This window comes from Rhea pennata, chromosome 4, assembly GCF_028389875.1.
Source record: "Rhea pennata isolate bPtePen1 chromosome 4, bPtePen1.pri, whole genome shotgun sequence".
NCBI lineage: Eukaryota > Metazoa > Chordata > Aves > Rheiformes > Rheidae > Rhea > Rhea pennata.
This window is the reverse complement of record NC_084666.1, coordinates 63,425,929-63,444,216: the sequence shown is the minus strand read 5'-3', so window position 1 is coordinate 63,444,216 and position 18,288 is coordinate 63,425,929. Positions and strand designations below refer to the sequence as shown.

Here is an 18,288-nt window from a genome sequence, read left to right as displayed (position 1 = left end):
GTTTTACTTACAGAAGTTCCTAGTCAGCTATTTTCTGTTTGCTTTGGAAGTTCCAAGCTTCAAATACTTCAAACAGCGTACTGTCAAAATATTAATGTGTTTGCGTGCTTACTTTGAGAAGGGTAGGGTATTTAAAAGTTAAAGAAATATGAAAGAATATGAGGAGTGGTACTCTGATAAATATACAGTGAAGTCTGAACTTTCACTGTACAACTGCAACTACATTTTGCTGTTGGTCGATCATTTTCAGTGTTGCAGTTGGTAGCTTTGACAGTGAGTTGGAAAGGTTTAGTAGATGCCCCCCGTTAGACACTTCAGAGCCATTCTGGTGTGGTAGATTTGCAAGCATTAAAACAAGTATCCTTTAAAAAAGGATAACAGTGGAACCAAACTAATATCTCTATCATTAATATTTCAAGACAGTACCTTTGGAATTATGTGTTTTTGTTTATGTGGTTCTCTGACAAAAATCTGTGTATTTTTAAAAAATTGAATTCTTACATTTAAACTGTAATTTAGACACTCATCTATCTCTCTTTCTTACTTTCACCCTTTGAGACTGAGCTTGCACAGATCTTTGTTCACTGGTACCATTCTGGAACAGTTCATGTGAAGAATATTTATTGTAATGTACACTTCACTTTCCTACCCTAAATGTATTGCTGGAGGGTCGGGAGGCGGGAGGGAGTGGTGTGGCCCAGCACAGGTTAACGCAGCCGTTCTGTCAAGCTCTTCTCTCTCAGCCCTTTAGAACCGTGACTGCTCCTTATGTCTGTGTGAGTGCTGACATAATTTTAAAATGTCAGATGAGAACAACTCAGTTCAGCTGATTGTGTAAACCACTTTCTGGCACGGGATCAGAGATTCTTCAAAACTGAAACAGGGTCAAAGTTTCTTCTTTGGTGCCAGTGGACTCCATGCCGTACCTGTTCCACTCTGGGTGGAATAGAAAATAGAGACTAAAGGTTTGTTTCTGTTTGAAACTTTTTGCCACTTAGAAGCTCTCTTATTTAATGATTTGGGTTGATTTTTCTTGCTTCTTGCTCTAATAGCAGCTTTAGAGTAATAGTTGTCAGAAAGATGATAAAAATAGTAAGTTTTTAAAAACTTATGCGTGCTGCAGTAACTAAAGGACTCTGGTATGTGTGGTCTGTGTCTTCCTTAGGCGGCTTCCTGCTTATAGATATATCAAATACCTTACTAGTATGGACAGTGCTTTAGCAGAGTTCATATAAAAATGTAAAAAAAAAAAAAAAAAAAAAAAAAAAAAAATCCATGCCTAAGATCTTAATTATAGTGAGGCAAGTACTAAATAAAGTGTGAGCCAGCCAGAGACTAAGCACATCTATCCAGCGATGCTGTAAATCAAGGTCAGCAGCTTGTCAGGAATGATGTGCTGAACTGTCTTTAACTTTGCCAAGGCAGAGATTAAGCATGCTGGTAGGTACTCGGTGGAAGCAGAGATGCTGTCTCTGAAAGAAACACCGTGCTGCCAGGCGGTTAATTGGCGATATCTTACCTCCGTGTGAGGCAGTGACTTTTGATTTCTGTTCGGGTCAGGGCTCTGTGGGAATCAGGAGTCGGGAACTAATGAGTGAAGATAGTGGGACCCTGGCGCTGGGCCAGCCTGCCTGCGTGGTGTTCAGAGTTGGCCGTGTTGCCTCTTACTGCACCAGCACCGTAGGATGCTGATCTCTGCCTTGTGAAAAGGACAGAAGCCAAACTGGAAGTTGTTCTCTCTTGCCCACTGCCAAACACAGCATAGCTCCCTGTTTTGTTAATAATGCTGAAGTAAATTTAACTTGTGCTTATAAAATGCTTGGAGAGCAAATCCCGTGTTCATAATGTAATACAGCATACAAACGGCTGGTGTAACAGTGGCCTCTCCTGCTTGCTGTGAATGTGATGGGTATGTTTAAGAGTGCAGTCTTGACATTACTCTTCTGACGGTGCTACAGACATTTGAGCTGGAGCTGTGGAAATAAGTTACGTTCTAAATTCTCATTAAAACATTTACTTCTCTGAAACAATATAACTAGAGGTTCATGCTGCAAATCAGGGATATGAATGAAAGCACCTTTGTTGGATCTTTGCAGTAGCATTGAAAGGACGAGAAAAAGAAATTTTAATGTTGCCTACGCTCACAGATGTGTCCAGAACTACACTTCAGATTGGCCCTTTGGATTTGATACTTTTGTAGCATTTAACTGAAGTAAATAAACGATATTTTTTAACAATTTAGTTTGCAGATTGGGATCCTGTACTCTAGTCTGCAGGCTTTTTAGGTGGATCCTGTTCTTTTTTGTAATCTTCTACTGTAATCCCATTTCAATTTTAATGGTGACAGGAAGAGCAGAGCTTTAGAGGATTCAGTTGGACTATTTTTTCTAGGAAGATCTTAACACATTGGCTACTATAATTTTAGAGGTTCAAGACTGAAGGAAGGAATGAAGGAAGAGGGAGAAGTAATAGTTGTAACTTCAGCCTCTGCCTCCCCCAACCGGCCCAAGGAAGGAGAGGCTACATGCCGTAATCCTCGCTGTGAGGGAACTGTGGGCGCTCTCCTGTTGGAACACTGTGACCAGGACTCATTTGGGATCCTCAGAAAAGTGCAATAATTTGGGGCTGATCTGTGCTTGCTACTGACCTTCCTGTGAGGTTGGTGGAACCTGAAATTAGCCTCAGACTTCTTCATATCTGCTCATCCCCATTCTGTTCCGTACCCAGTTGGAGAACAGTTGATCCATAGCTGTGAAACGGATCTCTGTCTCCCCTGAATAATTTTGAAGAATTATTTTCCCTCTCTGCTTTAGTTCAGAAAAGTGAAAGTTTTTGTGGTTTGTGAAGCTGAAGCTCATAAAACAGTAAGTGTAGAACAAACATTCAGGTGATTCCCTATCTGAACAGATAGGCGTGTCTGAAGTTCATCTCGGATTAAAATGCTGTCATAATCTGTTAGCAGGATCCATCTTCAGTAATGAGGGAAGGAGAGTACGTTTGTATTGTACTGTTGTAACTATCAGCTTCAAACCTTAGGGGAAGATCAAAACATGATGCTGAAGTACAGTTAAGGAGAGTCAAGCTAAGACATATATTGGCATTCTAATAGTAAAATATTTACTAGAGGCAGACTACTCTCTGAGTCATGTTTTTCTTCAGCCATCAATATCACAGGGTAGTAAACCATGAAAAGAGAGACAGTTCTGGGAAACAAATGTCTTTCGGGCTACAAAGGGTCCCAGTCCTTGAGCAAGGACAGTTAAGGTCTGATTCTTTCTTCTTCTTCTTCTTCTTTTTTAAAGGAGAGATTATTGAATAATTATGAAAGTTATTGAAAGTTAACAAAGTTATTCAAGTTAACAAAGTTTATGCTTGAGCTGTAGAATTGATGTTGCAAAGTGTGAGTATTGCAAAGTCCAGAATTTCTGTCAAGGGGAAGGGAAAGAGCAGAGGTGGTGTAGTGTGCCTGCTGTATCTGTAGGGGAGCAAACTCCTTAACTGACAGTACCTTGCACTTAATGTCTCTTAATAGAGAGACCATGCTTACATTTTCTTCTTACTACAGAGATCTTGCTACCTTCTTTGTTTTGCGTTTGTAAAATATGTAGTGAAGGTCTTGTGAAATGGCCAATGTATTTCTTTCCAGGCATTGCTGTCTTACTGATGCTGAACAAAACAGTGATCTGATAAAACAGAGAAATAACTATAAATTCGTCTTTGTCCCAGTGAAATAATGGTGTACATGTTGAGAGACAATGTAAAGAGTATCTAAAGATGCACCTATCTGGCAAGGTGATTAGATCTTCTATGTATAGAGTCTGTTTCTGTTCTGTAACTGATTACTATCTGAGTTAATTGAATATAATGTGAAGGACAGACAACGCAAGGGTTGACTGTGCCATCTCAGGTGCCTACAGACAAATATGGGTTTATAGACCTCATGGTTTTCCCAGCCTGTTCTCATCAGTGAGCAGGATGAGGGAAGAGAGACTTTGTCAAACCTACCTTTCAATCTGACATAAAAGCTCCTCTGCATGTTCTTTCTTCGCCAAGGACTCTTAGATCTTTCCCCCTCTTCCCTTGAGAGTTGCCTTTGAGAACTTAACAACTGTGGTTTCTGCAGCCATTGCACTACTACTTACAGTCGCTGAAGTGTGCAAGCTTGACGTAAATGCATCTTAAATGAACCGGAGTGCATGTAACTCTTTCAAAGGAGAGTTGGCTACTCTACAGCTTCTTTTTGCGGGACTTCTTACTTCATTTTGAAGATATTTTCCATTCTTAGCAAAATAGCTGAAGGCTGCGGAAAAGGATCTTGACCCAGATGGTGAATATCTTTAATATAGTCATTGCAATGGTAGTTGTTAGACAAAGCAGGATTACAGTTTTACAAAGGCATCAAACTGCCATAGTTCATAAAACCCACTTAAACACCCTCGTATAAAACAAACTTGTATTTTCCTTCCTCAAGGAGGAGACATGTAACAAATGACAAACCACTACTAGCGGAGAACTGTATTTTGAGTTCTGTGAGATAACTCATGGAAATAAGTTACATAAATATAAAAGCTGAGAAGAGGTTTGCAGTCTGATAGGCATTCAGTGTGCCATTCTGGGCATTTTCGTAGGAAGTGAATAGGGCTCTTCAGCAAAGCTTGAAATGAGGGAACAGGAATACTTCCCGCACCTTGGGTTTGGGAATGCCCTTCGTGTTCTTACAGAAACAAGGTGCTCTTTAGTGCCTTTACCTGAGAGCTGAACAGCTCTAAATGAAAGGCTGAAAGAACTGAAATGCCAGGTGATCATTCTGTTTCATTTTTTAGGATGCTAGCTGTAATCGCCACATAGGGTCAGGACATTGAAGTAAAAGGCTGTCTCAAGGCATCTTTCTTGTCTGGTAGCAGTCACCTCCTGAGTGTCGTGGCCTGAAAGTGCAGTCATGTGTCAGGAGAGCTGCTTCTCTGATGGCAGCTATAGTGAAGCAGGAAGGTGATTTTTTTATGATGGGCACTAAACGGTAACATAGAGAATAGCTAGCGGTGTGGCATAAAGAGGCTGCGTTCCGGGGAGACCTAGGAATCCAGCAGTTCAGAAACTTCTATTGTCCTTGCCACGTTAATTTTCAGACAACTCTTGTTCCTTCCTAAACTTGAGCTGGTATTGTTTAAATGCAGCTGTCTCTTGAAAAGATGAAATTATGAAACACATTGTTAATTTAAGCAGGTAGTTACAAATATATATTTTTTTAATGCCAGTGAATTACACAGTGGAATAAAAATCTATATTTTTAGCCCTCTGACTCATATGCACGTGTGTTACTGTTTATTGGAGCTCAGCTGAATCTTCGTACTAAAAGCTGGTGGATATTGTTGGTAGTTGTTCCTGTTTTTATCATCAGTAGAACATTCACAGATTTGAAGTCAGTGACGCTATCAAACAACCTGCATTATAATGATAAAGAAATAGCTATCAAAGAAATGGTGTTGCAGCTTCCAGACTTAAGTGTTCAGCTTCGGAAACTTCAGCATTGTTTGCTTTTTGTGTCGTTTCAGATAAAAGCATTAATAAAAACTGTTTCTCATTTGTATGTTTTAGGATTTTATAATGCCAAAAGTTGTTACCTGATTAGTGGTTTTAGTGGAATCTTGATTATTCTTCCTTTCAAAGAAAGAAATAGGAAATATGTAAACAAATGACTTATTACTGTGATTGTAAAAATACACAGTTATGAATGAAATTGTACAACTTAACTGTCTAACTGCATCATCTGCAGGAAAGTGGCTGAAGGGAATTTATTTTGAAGTTTTCACAAAGAAACTGTCCTATTGACAGTAAAGTGAGTTAAGTATCCAAAAGTAGAAACTCAGCCACTGAGGTCGGCTGTTTTCCTCTTGAATTTTTGAACATGGGTTGTTTTTTCAGACTCAGGAAATTAAAGGAAATGATACTGTTGTTCTGTGCTGCTCAAGTGAGGCATTTGAAGGAAGGTCTTCCTTTCATTTTCTTAAGAAAGTAGGAATGGGATGTGGAAATGGTCTAATCTGTGATCCATGTGAGGCAATATTGTGATAGAAAATGCAGACTAAAAAGGAGGATAATTACGGAAACATGCCAAAGTTGTAGACAGACTGTCGCCCTTTTGTTCAGGAAGGAAGAGCAGCTTGTATCTTTCTCTGCAGCTGCGCATCTACCTCAAAACCACCTGCTGATGGCTTTTCTCATCATACTGCAGTAGGGTTAATTTCCCTTGCCTGCTCTTTCCCTGCTGTTCTTCTCTGTAGTTTCAAATGAAAACTGTAAGGTTTAGAGAAGCAAATGACAGAGATTGTAGGGAGAAAGCTCAGCTTTTATGATGAAGCACAAGTGCCAGGGGAGAAAGGAGGACGCAGAAGGAGTTCCCTGTGGTATGCTGAGAGGCACAATCAGCTTTAGTGTTTTGGGGATACTGAAGGTTCTGTATTAATGTATCCTGGCCTTCTAAATCTGTGCCTGTAAATCCTGATTTTTGGCCATTTTGTTATTTGACTTGAGTGGTTCTGTGGGAACTGGTATCTAATCAGCTGGTGACCTACACAAGGTTGTTTTCATTGGGAGTATCTTTTACAGGGTACGTATAATTCCATTGGCAGAGAAAGATTTTGGGGCTGAGAAAGCTAAAGCAGAGCCTGGAGTACAAGCTCCATATGAATGGTGGCTGGCTGCTGCCTTCCTTGCAATGTCCTGATGTTCTTGCAGTATGTGTGGCTTTAGGCACCTTAGTCCCTCCTTGGCTGAACTGCTGTGCCAGAGCTCTGTTTAAAAACTGATTATGTCTGAACGTTGCCCTGCACCTCAGTGTTTGTGACAAAAGTCAATGCTTTTAATGTATTTCAAACAGAACAGAATTATCATTGCAGCAAAACCCAACGGTTTTTGTGACTCTCCTTTTACGATGCGGACCATTTCTCCATTGAGAGGTCTGTTGACTTGCTACTTGGTTTGCTTTGTAGTTGGGTAGTGATGAAGCTGGGGAAAACCATTTTGACATCATCTGCACTTCATGTCTCCTTAAACTGATCATGAAGCTGTCGTGTTCAATAGATTAGTGAGCACCTAAAGCTAGTTCGATGAGTTATAGGAGCGTCAGAGACTTAGAGCAGTGCTCCCAATAAAGATTCCTTGAAGCCTGCTATGTAAAAATCAAGCAGAAATGTTTGTCCTTGTAGAGGATCTGCCTATTCTGAATTGCTCTTAATAGTCAAATACTGACTAGTCAAGTATTTGGGGGAGAGGGAGGGAGCAAAACCCCCTTCATTTGCATTTTGTATTTGATGTCTCGAACACTCTTGGGAGAAATGCAGGCTGTGCCAAATAACTGTAAAATTAAGATAATAATAGCAAAATATAAATGACATCTTGAGGACTATGTAAAGATGATCTCTGTAAGTTGAGAGGAAGGGAAATGGTCATGCTACACGAATGGCGGCACTGGTACAGGATGCAAGATTAAGATACGTAAGGAGTTGTGGGGAGAAAGAGTCTGTAGTGCCATAGCTTGGTAGCTTGGTGTGGTGATGCCAGTCGTGTCTGTTCTGCCAAACTCTGCTGTGACAGAATTAAACAGTACAGAAAATACAGACATCGTTGTTGAAAACAGCTTTGCAGCTAATATGCTTGAATTTTGTAGTTTTAGGCCTACAGCATGCTGTGAAAGCTTGTGCTGTTTTACAGCCACACCAACTACTTTCCCTCCCCCATCCATTAACTTTTGCCAAATGTTTTGTTAAACCTATAAACACATTGAGTCACTCAATGGAATGTGAGGAAATGGGATTTCCATTATTGAATTTAAATGAATAGGAGAGAGGTTGTTAGTTATCCCTCTTTCTCTGAAATACCTTTTTTGCTTTCAGCTGAGTTGCTCTGAAAAAACAGGAAATATGAGTGTTGCCTAGCAAAAATACTCTATTCCATGTAAATTTGAGAATGTCTGAAAAGAGGTGTGCACAAAACTAATGCAGAGTTAAAAAATCCCCTAGCAGCCTTTCTTGGTGTTTGTAATCAGGAGGCCTGTCGTGGTGGGATTAGAGGACAATCTGTCATTATTAGAGGGCTAGTAGAGCTGCTGAGCCTGTTTTTCTGCTGACTTGTGGCACATACTCTCCTAGTCACCACTGTCCTCGTCCACCGCATTTGCCAGTCAGGCAGGGAAGGGGAGGTGCCGGCCGTCGCCCCAGCTGCTGTGCTCCTTGGCTGGCTAGTACGCAGCAGCTGATCAATCTTTTCCTTCTCTACAGCCTTCAGTTTTCCACCCAACATGCAAGAACTTAATAACTTTGAGACCTCTATGGTCTCTTAAATAGGAGTTGAAATTAGCTGGCAGGTTCAGAAGCTATTAGGTAAAGAGAACAGATGACTCCATTACAGAAGTCTTATTTCCTTATGAACCTGTGCTACAATAGTACATAGGTACAGTTAAATAAGCAGAAAAAGTGAATAAAACATCTTACGAAAGACTACAGGAAAATGTGTAACTCCCTGTTTCTAGAACTGCTTTTCTAATTAGTGTTTAGGTGGAACAAAAACTTCATATGCTCTTCAGAGACTCTGCTTGTGTGTGTTTTTAGTGGCAATGAGACTCTTAATGTCTAAGTATCTTTTTGTTCTCATGATTCTGGGAAAATCTTACTCTTTGTAATTGATAGAAACTGAAATCTCAGTATTCTAGTTCTTTTTAATTAAAGATTTTTCCCTTTTGGTAATGTATGATTAGGCAGCAGCTAGAGAAAGGACACTGGTGCCTTGCAACATTTAAGCTGCAGTTCTTGTGGGCTTCTACTTATTCTCCATCTCCAGATTAAAAGGAGAAAATTATTTTCTTGTTTCCTCTTTTTACGTATGCATTATAGTGATATCTTATAATACTACATAAAAAAAGATTAAAAATAGAACATCAAAGAAGCATTACTTCTCATGTTTGTGTGTTTAGTGAAACCTGTGCAGTTCTGCCTTAAATCCACCCCTTTGTATTTCATGCACACGCAGCATTTTTATAGTAATGTAAATGTGCTGTGATCTTGCAATACAGACATGTGGGAGGGATGGAGTTAAGTCTGATGTCTCTTACCTCTGCATTTACCTACTTTCCATGGCTATATTTGAAACAAAAAAGTCGTGATTTAGAAATTAACCGGCTGGTTTTTAAAATCTGAACATTTTTTGACAAAATCATGAAGTATCTAATTCTTCTTGTGTTTACTGTTATATATTAGTTAACTGAACTTGAGTCAGACTCCCCAAATTCAGATATCTGTATCAGAATTGAGAGACTTTGTCTCTGCAATTAATGTTTTGAATTTTTTTGATAACAGTTTTGGTTTGGAATGAAAGTATTACATCAACCATAACTTAAATAACATTAATTGACACAGAAGTGCATCTGGCGAGAATAAATGGCTGAAGTCACCGATGTTGGCAGTATGGTATATGAGGCAGAAGCCAAGTGAATAAACATCAAATGGAAGATTAATAGTTTTGTGATGAATTTGCTGCAGTAAGAACTTGCCTCTCAGCCAAAAGCATGAGGCCATTTATTGATCCTAGTGGGGAAGCATGTTGCTCTGAGGAGATGGCTCGACCATGAATACATGATTTCAGTGTGATTGGAGGGGGTTCAGCGCTTTGTGTTGTGGCCTAGGGAAAAAGAAGAGTGACATTTCAGTGTGGGTGCCTGTTTCAAAGACTAATTTCTGTCTAAGCAGAGGCAATTCTTTGCGTTTAAAACCATGGGTTGGACCCTGTCTTTTCATATCTGTTTACATGGAGTTACTGTGTATATTATGAAATGAAGAAACCCTCTTAAGCCAGAGATTTTGTTTGTTTGTTTTAAACCTCATAGGCAGTGAGGAGGGCCATCTACTTTGCTCAGTGCAGCAGCACGTTGGAGAAACAGGACATGGCAAACTTGAATCTTTGTAATTTTGTGTTTAGTTTATTTTATCTACTTTATTTAGATTACTTTATTTTCTTCCTTGTGTCAATGTGTTTGTTACTGCGTTGACAGCATTGGTCAGATGAGTTTGGTAAGTACAGGGATATGTGATAGATCTCTGCTTTTTTGCAGCTGTTCAGTGTGCTGATGAGAGTATGAGAGACATCCTTACAAGAAAAATCTATCTTTAGACTGCTGTAGCCCTTTGGGAGCTCCCTGAAGGTAGTCGCAGTGTCTGCGTGTGTATTCTTGGCTAATTTGAATAAATATTATTTTAATTTCTGAGAACTGGGCACTCTGTATCCGAGAGTTATAAAGGGAGTTTAACAGAAATAATGTAGAATGTACAGTCTGTGAAAAATGAACATAGACCTCTAGTTCAGTGCACTGTGAAGATAGCACAACTCATAGGAAAGCGACCATCGTCTGAAATCGTTGCCACTATTCTGAAGACTTGGAATATCTAGGAAACTTGGGAAGGTGATTGAGGGAAAAGCTCCTACCTGTATCACGAATAGCTGGTTAAAAGTAAATCCCCAGGCTCCTAGCTCGTAGCTTGCTCACAGGTCTACTCTTGACAGTACTGATGGTTATTCTCATCTATTAAACTCTCATGCAAAGCTGTTGGAAATTCAGTACGTAGGAATAATAATACAAATAGTGAAGAAGTGAGCTAGTGAAGAAACATGGGGTTTCTTGCTTCTGTTCCTCACTGGTGAGGGTTGCAAGCTCCGGGGAGCCGCCTGGGCAGCAGTGCTGTTTGTCTCGCTGTTTGTGGGCCTGAATCAGAAAACAAGATTTTCTCCTTGCCGTGGGCTTTGTAGTGCTATTCCAGAGATCGAGGCTGGAATACAAGTTTTAGGGTTCTGCAAACAATGAATGTTATCTGTTTGGCAGCAGAACAGAAATAGATCAGGTTGGATCAATCCAAAATAATATTATTGTTACCAGAAAAGAATTTTGAAAGGACCCAAGGAGTTGACTGACAAAAATCTGCTCGGTTTTCAGGCCTTTCTAATTTCGGCTAGAGAAAGGCAGAGTATATCTACCAAATAGGCAGCTGGGAGTCTTGGTGGTACCTCTGCTGTTGTCTTCCCTTAGCTCAGGGTTTGGGGTGCTCGTCCGGGAGCGAGGCAGAGCACGAGTCTCTTGTCAGTGCGCTGCTGTTAACCTTCGCCAGTTAATGTGCAGTTCTGGCCAAGAGTTGTTCTTTGATTTGTTGCTCTAGTCTCTAGAGGTGGCACTTATTTGACATTGCTTCCTTTTCCCTGAAAAACAGTGGAGTCCCTGAAAAACAGTATGTGATTTTCGTAGAAACTTTTGACTCTGTTACACTTACATGTTCATGCTCTGCGATTAAGTGCTAGGACATTATTTATGAAACAAAAGTGAGCAATCTTTTTCTTTTCTTTTTAAAATTATATTAGAAACTCTTTACTGATTACTTGCAAACTGCCTGTGGCTGATGATGCAGCATTTCAAAACAGAAAGGAAAGGAAAGGAATACAGCTACTCCTTATTTGACAAAGGTTGCGTTCTGACTGCTGTGCAGTTTTGTAAGGAAATAGGTAATCATGCATAATATAATGGAGATAAGAAATGGCAGGCTAGCTTGACCAAGAGGAGAAGAAAATGTTCAGTTTCCTCTGATTGCTGGGAATCCTTGAGCATTCATTATATTTGTGGTGTTTGAAAGTTTTTGCTATTCTCTTCAGTGTATATCACTTCTAAATTACATTCTTGGAGCCAGTTCTTATGAAATTCACTTGAAAATTTGTCTTTCTCCATTTTATACATAGTCTCTCTGCACTGTGAAAGATGCATTGGTCGCTTTTAAATCTTAGAAAAACAGATTGGAACCAACAGGGCCTGGCTGAGCTAAACTGCCTGCGTATTGATCAGAAGCACTGACTAGAACGTCCTCCTCTTCGGATTTGTAAAGAGGTGACAGTGAAGCAGGAGCACAAAATGACTGTGAATGCAGTGACATCACGTATTTGGGGCAGCTGTGTGAGACGTAGCCCACTGGTATTTAAGTATCCTCAAGATCAAGAACAAAATATAATTACCGGTAAAATGTACAGGCGACCCAAATAATATGGTTTCGCAAGTGTTCGGCTGATGAGTGGAGCAGTAGCTAGTGGGTAACTCTGGGTGCTTGCTGGGGTTGATTCCTTTTTATCCCTGATAACTTTCTGTGGCTGGAACAAATCAGAGTAATTGTCATTATTCCTTTTTTTAAAAAAATAAAGATATGGGGAGCTGAGGTGCAGTAAAATGTCTGAAGTTGCCCGGTAAGCTGGAAGTCATTGGAAACTGTATTTTCTGTATCCTGCCTGTGACAGATGTCACAGTGATGTCATTTGAACAGTGACTGTTCTTAAAAAAAAAAAAAAAAAAAAAAAAAAAAAAGCGTAAAAAATAAGGTCCTCCCTTTGGAAACAGAGAATATAAATGACAGGCTATGTCCTGTAACGCAGCCTTTCTGAGAGGAGCGTGGAGCCTGTGGCACCTCGATTTGAATACCTGTTGCAAGGCTGTAAGCAGAAGATTTTTGGGTGGATGAGTTTAGGGAGGAAATACAAGATAAGAGAATTATTCTATTTTTGGTCTACACTGTTGCTGTTTTGATTGTCTGCTTATTTTTAATAAAACTGAACAGCCAACGTAACAAAAATAACTCCACGGTTCTTCCCCTTATGCTTTCCCGTATGATGCAGTTGTGAGCGTAAAGTGCAAATGAACAGTGACATGTGGAAGTACTCTGTGTCAAAATATATGCAAGGCTAAATAAAGCAAGAATTTAGGGAGCTGATTTTGCATAATAGCCAGCACTAACCTCTCCCTGGAATCTAGTTTTGTATTTTAAATAGCAGATTTTTTTTTTCCATTGGGTGTAACAGACCGTTTACTTATGCGTAAATCTGGGCCCTGAAATGCACATCCCAGTAAGTGCTGTAGAGATTTGAGAAATGAGCAGCAGCTCTGATGCTGCTCTGCTGATTGTGTAGGATTACTTGCTTTATTTATTTTTTTTTAAATTCTACCAACTCAAGACAAATAAGTTTTTGTAGTAAAAAGTATCCCTGTCTTTCTGCAGGTTATTTGCTTGCTTGTGAGATACCTGAGCTGAAATAGTGTTGAGGCAGTTTAAATATGACTATGCTCTTGGTTGCCTGTGTATCGTAAACGTATAAACAGTACTAACATATTGTGGCACTGTGCGATTCTCTTTCTAATAATGAAGTGGGAAAATAGAAGTCTCTTAAAAGTTGTTTGCTGTCCTCATGTTGTGTGTAATATTTTTGTTATTTATCTGATCAGATATTTTGTATTTTTTTTATTGAAAAGACATTAGTTCTTCTGCATGGTTGTTTGTTTGTGAATTTAATATAAGTAAATCTGGGCTATCAGATTGGGCATTAACTTAACAAATTACTATGTATACTTGTTGGCTGTTGAGCTTTCAATCTTAACTAGAAGAGTAAGCTTAATTTATGGCATTTTAAACAGTGGAAAATGACTGGAGTGCAAGTCTGTAGTAACTTTGGGCTCTTGATGCCAGGTTTAACCACCTCAGTTTAGAAATACTTCTGAGGTTAGTGACATATCTGAAAACGAATGATTCTGCCAAGTCTACGCAGGGAATCAGAACAAGGACTACCACTTGGACTGACTTCCAAAACACCTGCCTAAATTAACAGCAGGAAGAAAATCACTGTATAATGTCAGAGAATATGTAGGGTGGTTCTTTCATTTGCATCAGATGTTAGTTGGTACCTTTACTGAGGTAAGACAGATATACTCCAAAAAAGACTCATGGACAGGCTGTGCTGTCACTGACTGAGATCAGATCAGATTGGGAAGACTGCAAGAAAAATGACTTAAATGTAAGTCAGAAGTGAAGAGGAAGTAACTGTATATGCAGCGAGCATTTTATAAAACCATTTTCTTATGAAACATTGCTTTCTTAGAGTAGCCTGTAGAAGTCTCTTCCGTATTTTTAATAAGAGTTTTGTTATTACTCAATTTTTCTAAAACAGTCATTAAATAATATGTCTTTCAAAAGAGTAACCACGGAGCTCTTCCTGTCTCGTCACTCAGACTACGTGAATGGTGGCAGGTTCTGAAACATTGCGAAGTTCGCAAATACTTTGGACGTAAAACTACTGATGGCCTTTAAACATGAGAGTCTTTCTAAAATCAGTGGAGATAAAGAGGCCAAGAGGACACTTGTACGTTTTTGTTTGACTGGCTGGTTGGGGATATTTTTGTCTGTTCACACTGAACATGGAATGAAGTTTCGAGGTTCCTGTCTTCAGAGACAGCTCAGTGAGATTGGCTTTTGTTATCTGAGAGACAACTTCTCCTGTAACGACTACTGCCTTTCCAGTTTCTAGTTTGTATTGCCATGGTCAGTCAGGAAAAGCTTGTAAGGCACAGAGACAGAACGTCAGGAGGAGCTGGGCTTCTCCTGTGGAGCTTCTCCCACCAAGAGAATGGGAACAAAATGGATCTTGTAGCAGTTGGCGTTCAACTGCCATGTTTCTTCTGTGCTGGAGGAATGCTTGCTCGCTAGCTGGTGTGCTCCAGCTGGCAAAGAGGAAGGAGAGATGGAGGCAATTTGTCATGCAGTGAGAAAATTGTAATCTGTGAAAAAACTTCATTATTAAAACATGGACAAGTTTCTCAGCTTTCACACCATGGATTGTTTACATTAGGCCCATCAGTTTGGGGAACGCTGGAGTGATAGATATTTAAAGAAGAATTTAGGAATAAAGGGTAAAAAATTGAAGCTCCTAAAGCAATCTGCTATTTTCAAAGATCAATCTGCTATTTTTTTCTTTCAGCAGCAGCAGATCTGCTTTGGGAATATCTTCCTCCCCTTTGCATCCTCCTCCCCTTCTGGGAGGGTGGAGGGGCTTCAACATCTTGAAACTACTCTAAATATAAACTGATTATTGTTCAAAAGGTTCTTGGTAAACACTGTAAAGGGGAAAAGCCCACCCTTACTCCTCAACAGCATTGCTTCTTTCTATTTTAGTAGTACAGATCAGCAAGATTGCTGCAGGACTAAGGTAGTAGATACCAGTTTAAAGCAACCATACCCTTTCTGTAATCTCATTTAATTTAAAATTAACATCTCTAATGTGCTAGTGTTTTATGCATTCTAGTAGGGAGGACGTATGCTGTTCGATCTTAGAACACTTGTTAACTATTTATGACTGTGGATGGCTGGTAACTGTGTAATTAAATAACTTTAAATCTTCTTAATAGAAACTTAGAGTAGACAGACACATAACATGATTATGTGTCTTGTAATTTTAGAAAACTAAGCTACAAAAGCAGAAGAAAAATCCAAATCAGCCATAACTTTACATGATAGTCCTAACCTAAAGTAGGATGTTGATGAATAGGGGTTTTCTCCGATTTACTGTTCGCAGAGTTGGTCAGGCATTGAATTTGCCCTTGTGAGCTGAAAACTTTGACCTGGAAAATACTATGTCACCTGGAAATTCAGAACTGCAAATTGATCAGATGTATTTATAATAACTATGGAGCTGCCTTGCCAGTTTGTGAAGGTACAAGTACAGTGGAAACATTTTAGACTCCTTCAGAGAAATGTGTTTTTGCGACTGCCAGTATAAGCTGTACTCTATGTATTCCTTTAAATCAAAGCTGATAAAGAGAAGATTTTTCTTTTTAGAACTAAATGTAACTTTATGTAAACTAAACTAAATGTAACTTCAATTTTTTTACATACTTTCGTACCTTATTAGTAGTTACTAGCTTACTAGCTTGCCAATAATTGGTCTAGCTGATATAGGGAATATGTAGATTGCCCCTGTGTATCCGAGTGCTTTTAAGAATGCAATTTACTATGCTCAGAAGAAATTAAATAAAATATCTTAGAATACCTGCTGTCTTTCTTTTTTTTTTTTTTTCCTTTGCCACACAAACTATATATACATAATGTTTTACAAAATAATCAAAGGTTATCAAGATTGTCGTCTTAACCTCAAAACATAGAGGCAGACTTTCTTTTCTAGTAGGTCATCTGTTTATGCATATGTAGATTACAGAGGCAAGGAGTAAATTTGATTTTTCCAATGATCTTGTGTTAAAGTTCCAGGATTAAAAACTAAACTGTTTTCAAATCTTTGAAATGTAAGAGGTTTTTTGTGTTCCATTACTTTCTCTCAGAAGTAAAGCATTAACAATGAGTATGGCAAACACATAATAATGATGATAAATAATTTGAAATTTCATGTTACATAAAATTCATATATAGATCTGGATGCAGGTGGAAGAATGTGAACAGAATGGTCACAGATCACCTTGTCCATTTTCTAAGTCAGTGCTGTGGCTTGTTCTTTAGTACAGACTATAAACATCACCAGGATTTATTTATTTTGTTTTTGAGTTTGTTTTTAGTAATGCTTTCCCCAAATGTTGTGCTTCCATTCAGATAGGCACCAGAGAGGGGTTTGGAGACAAAACTGTGTTTGAACTGCAAATGCCGCTTGGTTAATTAATCAGGTGAGAGGATTTAGTGCAGATGGCCTACAGAAAATCTGCCAGTGTAAAACGGACCTTTTGGTGTTCCAGGCTAGAGATTCTGCTATCCACAGCAGTTTGATTTGTTAGTGGAGCTTCGCTTAAACCTATCCCAAAGTATGTAGCTACATTACAGGTTATGCCATGTAAGCATTGCCTTACAGCCTTTGGGGATGATCCATTTTTGTTGGGAAACCAAATGACTGCATCTGATGCGTATCAATGTTACCACAAGCCTGAGGAAAAGAAAAACGGGAATATTGACGATTGTTTTTGTGTTCTGCGTGGCTTTTAGAGTAACATTTAAAGGAGTTCCTTAAACATTGGATAAACTGGATTGTATTCAGAAAAAGCAGGGTTTTTTTTGGGGGGGGGGGGTGCCAGTCTTTGAAATAGATGTTCTAAGTAAATTAGTAGAGGAAGTAGAACATCTTTTAATTGACTGAAGTTCAAAGGATTTGAGGGTTAAAAGTGAGAAGCTAAAATGCAGGTTTGCTAACCCTTCAGGGAGGCATGGCAAGTGCATAGCAGTGCAGGTGCTAGACCATCCAGGCATACAGAGGCTTTGAGCTACTTGTATTTAATTTTTTTTTTATGATAATAAACTTTAGGAAAAAACCTGCGGAAAACTTTATTAGAAATTCTTAGTTTTGCTGTTTACTCTGCTGACTATAGCAGAAAGGTGTAAATATAAAGACTTGCTGTAAAAAATACAGGGGAGACTGATAGCGCTGTGCATCATAGCTAGTAGTGGTTGTTTGGATATCCAGGAAATGTTGTTGCCTATACATTTGGTATTTTAAATCCCTGTAGGAAGAAGGTGAAAACCAGACTTACATTGAATTCAATAGAAATCTTGCTGCTGACTTCACTGAGTCAGCATTTCAGCTAAGGTAGTGTTTTAAAACATAGATGTCAATAACGGAAGCTTGAAAGCAGGCAGCATCAGCAAAGTCACAGCCATTCTAATGTTTTTAAATTAAAAATATTCCTTGAGTAGTGATAGCAGAAGATAGGCTTCTGAAAGGAAAAATAAAAAAAAAAAAAAAAAGAAAAGAAAGCAAAAAAATGTACTTTTGTGACATCTGACAAAGCTTTGTTGTGTCTCTTTGGGTAATACCGGTGTTTCAGACCTCTATTGCCAGTCTTTGAGAGTCGTCGGTCATTAGGCAAATATCTTGCAGTGTCAGGCCATGCTCCTCACAACATTGGCTGCACTTTTAGTTAAAAGGGTCTCTGCAGGCTCAACAGTTCAGCTGTATTTCTTTTGTGCCTGAATGGGATCTGGGGTTTCTAATCGTCTCTGCTAGAGCTAAGTTGGCTTTCATTTTATTTGATGGTACGATGAATGTAATTCTGTTTAATATTCAGTAGTAGAGAACTTTTCACTGAGACCATGCCTGTTGTTTTAGATTGCATTGTGGCCTCCAAACAGCTCTGGGTGGACACAGTGTTTCTAGCCCACAGTGTAGAGATCTTTCAAGTGATTGGTTTTTTGCGGGAGAGGAGAGAGCTTATCATAAGAGTTTAGTGAAATATTTCAGGAATGCTGGTGGATGTTGGGATTGTTGTTTTTTTTTGTTTTTTTTTGTTTTTTTTTTTTTTTTTTTTTTTTTTTTTTTTTTTGAGTTTATTTGCTTTGCTTTGCTTTTCTGGACGGTTTAATTTAGGTTATTTATACCATGCAAGCCAAGAAGTTAAACAGGGTATAGGCAATACCCTGATACCTTTAACAAAACTTAGGCTTTCTAAAAGTCTAA

The 18,288-nt window shown here is 38.9% G+C and overlaps 1 protein-coding gene across 1 annotated transcript in view; it reads left to right on the top strand.

The window, feature by feature from the left end:
* The window catches only part of MCUB (mitochondrial calcium uniporter dominant negative subunit beta), a 45,072-nt gene that overhangs the window by 15,524 nt on the left and 11,260 nt on the right, over positions 1-18,288 (top strand). The window lies entirely within an intron of this gene.